The sequence below is a fragment of the Bemisia tabaci genome, chromosome 10 (genome assembly GCF_918797505.1).
Source record: "Bemisia tabaci chromosome 10, PGI_BMITA_v3".
Lineage (NCBI taxonomy): Eukaryota > Metazoa > Arthropoda > Insecta > Hemiptera > Aleyrodidae > Bemisia > Bemisia tabaci.
Window position 1 is genome coordinate 32,376,928 of NC_092802.1, and position 6,152 is coordinate 32,383,079.

Below are 6,152 nucleotides of genomic sequence, written 5' to 3' on the forward strand. Positions count from 1 at the left end.
GTTTCTTAAAAACTAAACATAAATTGTTTGTGTTCTTGACATAACAAAGGACATTTTTGAGGTGTTTCCAATGAAGTTGGGTAAAATTACTTTGATAACGGCAAAGAAATGTACTGCAAATGAAAGATCAGGTCTAGTACAAGTAGCAAGATACATAAGACTTCCTAAAAGTTGTCTGTATGGAACATTTTCCGGACAAATTTCCTCCTCTTTTTCCTTACCTTTTTCATTACATTCATTTTTACATTTAGTTACCTTAAGGTTTAAATTCGGTTGTATGGGTAAATCTTGATTCTTACAGTTAGACATATTGAATTGACGAAGAATTTTGTCACACATCGATTTTTGACTTAATGTAATGGAATTTTCTGAACGGAATATATCCATACCAAGAAATTTGAAGTGAACTTTTGTATCAAAGCGTTTCATGTCAAAAGTATTCATTAAGTCTGAAATAAGATTTTCCAAAAATTCTTCATCCTTTGAAAATAAAAGTATGTCATCAACCCATACTAGAACATAAGTACCATTTATATAGAATAAACAAGGATCTGTTTGGGATCTACTGAAGTTTAATTTTATTAAACGCAAAGTTAACTCATCATTCCAGCACTTGCTAGATTGCCTTAAACCATAAAGAGCTTTTCTAAGACGACCCAGTTAGCAAGATTGAGCTCCGTCATTTGGATCCATTAGCCCGTACAGGAGCTCGCTCCAATACTCGCGTTATCCACAAAATGTAGCAGTAGATTGAAGATGGCATTGCTAAGCGCGCTCCTTACAGTCTCCGTCCACAGTCTCTAGCGGCAGATTGGAGACTGAGTTGATAAGCGCGCTTCTCACGGTGTTCATCCACCGTCTCTAGCGGTTGAACGAAAATGAGTCGGGAACGAGTCCAGGCGAGCGCATCTAGCCGCGTGTGTAGTGCGTTTGGAGTTGCGGAGAAATGCAGGAGTCTGGATGCGCGCGCCGCGCGTCCTTCAACAGGCAAGTTGTTGTTAGTTGTGATTCAGGAATTCAGGATTCAGTTGTGATTTAAGTCGTGAGCGCTCATGGAATTGATTGTAAAGTCCACTTGTTAAAGTAAGTATTTTCCCCATGTTTTTATTGCGTTTTCATTTTCTTTACCGGTGTTTAATTCTGCCGCTCGTGCAAGAAACAAAGCCGAAGTATTTATCTCTTAGTTAGTTATTTCGCTGAGGGACGAAAGTTAGTTTTCCTTTTCAGAGCTAACCTCCCTACCACTTTGTACCATGCTCTGTTTGTTTGAATTCAACATATTTCCTTGCGAAAGTGCAGGACAGCTGATCCTCAGTTGTCCTCCAGACGTTGAACTACTAATGCGGCAAGAACACAATTCAGCTTAATAAGCCAAAATTCTCGTGATTGTAGTCTATTCGAATCTTACTTGGCTAATGCAAGGTACCACTGGCTTATAACTTGTAGACTCGTGTAAGCACTCGAGCAGTGAGCTTGCTTATGAGTTGTCGACGTATATACTTAATCAATGAGTTTCAGACTGCATCTCACTTCTTCTCCGCTAGGTACTTTCATCTGTGCTCAGGGTTGGAATTGTCCTTGTCCATTGTAACCTATCTCGGATGAGATAAGCTGAACTCAATGAGTAATTGATTTTGGTTTCATCCGCTGGGTGGTCCTTGTGAGGTGTGGAGTATTTGTTCACAATAACATACCTCAAGGGGTTGCGGAGTCTCTCAGAAGTCAACGGAAATGAAATTGTGATTTTCACAGAACTTTTATGCGTTGGTTCTGAAGTATTCAATATTTAAATGATAACAATCGCTGATTCGTTTAACAGAGTAAATGTATAAGAACTAAACATAAGTTGGGTTTATTAGGTGTGAAGCTAATGTGTAATGTCATTTTCTTCATCTATTTTTCAGTGGCCTCACTCCAGACGAGCATCTGCACTCAGATTTATTTCCAAGTATTCTGGAATTTCCAAGCGGCTAATATTCTATGATCTGATTGCCCATCCTGTATCTGAGCAATCATTGGTAGAGAGTTAGCAGCAAAATCAAATCACCTCAAAATTCATCATTTAGTGCTTCAAACAACATTGATATCAAGGAAGATTTAGTGTAGGCAACTTAAATAATCATAAACAGTGACTTTCAAAGTTTGATTTGTCCAGATATTAATTTTTTCAAACGAAGAAGAAAAGTGTACTTAAGTTCAGTGTTGGAAATGCCTAAATATCTGAATCAGTAGGTAAAACCAAACTGTTCGGAATTTAAGTTTTAAAGAAGAACTTTATATTTGGTGAGTCTTTTTTTATATAATTTCTTAACGCATACTCTTTCAACACAGAAGGACTTTGATAAACTGTAGAAAGCAGTTTCTTTTGATGCTCATCATGAAACATCATCTCAGCAAGTTTGATGCCCTCTCAAGTCTGAGTTACATATTTGTGCTGTATATTACCTGAAAATTTTGATTTTATGTAGTTCAAAGCCTTGAATATTTTCTGTCATACTTTTTAGTGATCTAGCTGTATTTGTCGGCATCATTTAAGTGGATCTGAATGTCATGATTTATCATTATAACTTATTAAGCTTAAATTAAAGACATTGTGTACCTCCATCCCCCCAAAACTGAGGGTCTCGCAGTCAAAATCTCACGATACTTTACACCGGTGACTAATGAAGAGTTACTGGAGTAAGCGTTATTCGGACTAGATGTGGCGCATCAATCAATACCTTGGTATACATTTTCTACATCAAACTTCATTCATCTTTGTAGGGTTCTCTATGGCAAACATGCTCCCTTTGTGCTACCAGCTACATGTGTCTTTCAGTGTCATTGATTATCCTAGGATGACGAATGACATGTGTCATCCATAATCGTAGGATGACCAATGACATGCGCCGTTTAATGTCATTCATCATCCTAGAATTCCTAACGACATGTTTTAGGATTTTCAATGACATGCATCCTTCGATGTCAGGATTTTCAACAATATATGGAGTTGAATGTCTTTCAATGTCTTTGTGAGGAATGAAGGATATATCCTTGGAACGACATCTGATGATAAAGTGGCAAAAGTTATATTTTCCTTGAGAAAGTGGTGAAGATTCATTGTCAGCTTCGATGAGATTTGATAGAAAGTATTTGCAGCATCCTATTCTGGACGTATGTTGAGGCTCCATCAAATACGGCTAAAGTCATTAATACTGTTCTTTCGTCCGCTTTCCAATTTTATCGATAATAATTCTTACATCTACTTAATAGTGCCGATTCCGAGAGGAGACTCTTATCAACAGGGTTGTAGAAGAATAATAAGTTACCAAAACCAATGTTTTCAGATATGGCTAGTCTCCAGAATTTCTTTTTTTCATACAAATTATGCTTATTACTTGTGCAATGTGTTCCATAAATAAACTTTTTTAATTAATGAAAAAACTGAACTAGGTAATAAAATTTTCTCTTAAATCTCTAGTTTGCCCTAGAGAAAAGATCATCTTGTACATCATCAATGTACATCTTAAATTTAGAAACGAGTCTATTTGGAATGATATAATGGTAATAAAATATCTTTGTTGGTATACATCTGAGTTTTTTTCTTTTCTTCTTTTTTTCTTGACTTTAAATGTTCTCCTTTGTTACATTGTTGAGAATAAATCTAGTTAGCCATAGGGGAAAGAATTATGAGAATTTCTGTTAACGTTCCTGCCATCACATATAATTAGTATTTCAATATAAAAAGTTTTATTAGCGACAAATCGAATTCATCCAAGAGGCAATTTGTCTCCTAGAAAAATAGATTTTCGAGGTAATATGGAAAATAACTTTGGTTAATAACTTTGACTTGGTGTTTTGTGTACCTATCGAAAACACTTTGATATAAGTACATTATAAGTATAGGTCTTTACTATAAGTTTTCTTTTAAAAAAATTAAGTTTTCTTTTGGGGTTACTTTTAAAAAAATCGGATCCACAGGAAGTACATCTACATCTCTAGAGTGCCTGATTTCTGAAATTTTGAAGCTAAAAAACTGAGGAATAAAGTGAAAAATATACAAGAAAAAATTTCATGGATTGTGAAATTTTTTCAGAGGTATTTTTGACATTTTATTTTTGAGCTTTTTAGCCTCAAAATTTAATTATATTCTCTTGAGATATAGATCTATTTCCTGAAGATCCGATGTTTTGTAGAAGAAATAAAAACCCCGAATAAATTTCATTATCAGTCAGAACTGCCGCTAGGAACGCGCTGCGTGACGCCGCGCGTGGGCCGCTTGCGTCAGTGCTACAAAGCCGCTCCGGATGCCGCGAGTAGCGGCGCCTGGACTCCGAGTCCGACGAGGGGTATCCACATTCAAACGGGTGAATATCTCTAGCTACACTGCCGCTCCTCTATGTGGATAAGCGATTCCGCTTTGGCACCGTCCACCGCTAGAATCGGCGATGGAGCTCGATCTTGCTAACTGGGGACAGACTTTGTTCTTTCGATTTGGAACATTTAACCCTGACGGTAAACGCATGTACACACTTTCTTTTAACTCCGAATGTAAAAATGCTGATTTAACATCTAATAATTCTATTTGTAAATTGTGTTCAAGTGCAATTGAAAACATTAATCGAATTGTAGACATGCGTGGAACTGGTGAAAACAAATTTTCCACATCATTTTGTAAAAAACCTCTAGCTACCAGTCTAGATTTCTTTACCAACACGTTATTTACCACTTTCTCAGAGAAAACCCATTTACTGTCTATCAACGTTTGACCTTCTGGAACTTGAGTGATGCTGACAATATCCCAGGTGTGGTTCTTCTCTAGTGCTGTGAATTCTTCTTGAATGGAGTCTTCCCAACCCATTTGTACCGCTTCCTTGTATGACGAAGGTAATTCAGACGGAAGTTGTCCTGAGAATAAAGCTGTCATCAGACCCGTTTCAAAATCTTCCAGATACCGAGGGAGTTTTCGTTCTCGTGTTCCTCTTCTTACCGAAGCTTCTGTTTCCGTGGTTTCATTTGTATCAAGGTGCACATGTATATCTTCTGTTTGTAAATCTCCTGTTTCCTTTTCTTGAATTCCAAATTTTGTTTCATCAAATCGTACAGATCGAGAGGTTGTGATTTTTCGTTTTTCAGGATCCCACAGGCGATAACCGTTAGCAGTGTATCCAAGATGTACCATGGGCTTGCTTCTGTCAGCTAGTTTTCCTTCTCTGTCTTCTTTAGGGATGTGAGAATATGCTAGAGATCCGAACACTCTCATGTTACTGATATCAACTTTTCTGCCATACCATAATTCAGCAGGTATCTTGTTCTGTAAAGCTGATGATGGAAGACGATTAATAGTGTAAACCGCAGTACAGACAGCATCTGCCCAAAACTTCTTGTCTAGATTTGCTTGTTTGAGCATACACCGTGCCATATTCATCACCGTCTGATTCAGTCTTTCAGAAACACCGTTCTGTTCAGGATTTCTGGGAACAGTGTAGTCCAAATGAATCCCTTTCTGGCGGCAAAATTCTTGAAGTCGGTTGGAACTGTATTCACCACCATTATCACAACGGAGATGTGATATCTTCGCTCCATGTTGAGCAGTTACTAATGCCTCGAACTCAAGGAACTTTTCGAAGACATCAGATTTGCTTGCAATGGGGTAAACAAAACTGAAATGTGTATAGTGATCAGTAAAACTCACATAATATCTGTATCCATTATGTGTCTCTGGAGTGATAGGTCCAGCAACGTCTGAGCTGACAACTTCTAGAACAGATTTCGGTTTCCTTTCTTCAGCGAGAGGCTTGAAGTCTTTTCTGGTCATTTTACAGGTGACGCACACTTCACACACCGCACTTTTGCATGGAAAGTGGGACGAATGACCCATCCGTTGATGCATTAGCTCACTGTTAGCCACGAGATTTAAAGAAGCTTTTAGATTTACGCGCACTAGATAAAGGTTTCCTTGCTTTACACCGTGCATAAATGGTTTCCCATTTTTAAGAAAGACTACTTTGCCGTCTGCGAAAATGACTTCACAGCCCTCCCCCTCAATTCTGGGGACGGATAACAGATTATACTTTAAATCTTTGCACACAAGGACATCATTAATTCTTAAATTTCGATTTTCACTTCTTGCAAAAAGGGTACCGCGTTGATTAGCACATATTGAGTGATTT

General features: G+C 37.6%; 1 long non-coding RNA gene across 1 annotated transcript; it reads left to right on the plus strand.

Moving 5' to 3' along the window:
* The first annotated feature begins 650 nt into the window (after positions 1–650).
* Positions 651–3,567, plus strand: LOC109032752 (uncharacterized). Its single transcript, XR_011900614.1, has 2 exons — positions 651–1,083; positions 1,905–3,567. It is a non-coding gene; the product is annotated as an uncharacterized lncRNA (long non-coding RNA).
* Positions 3,568–6,152: the final 2,585 nt, after the last annotated feature.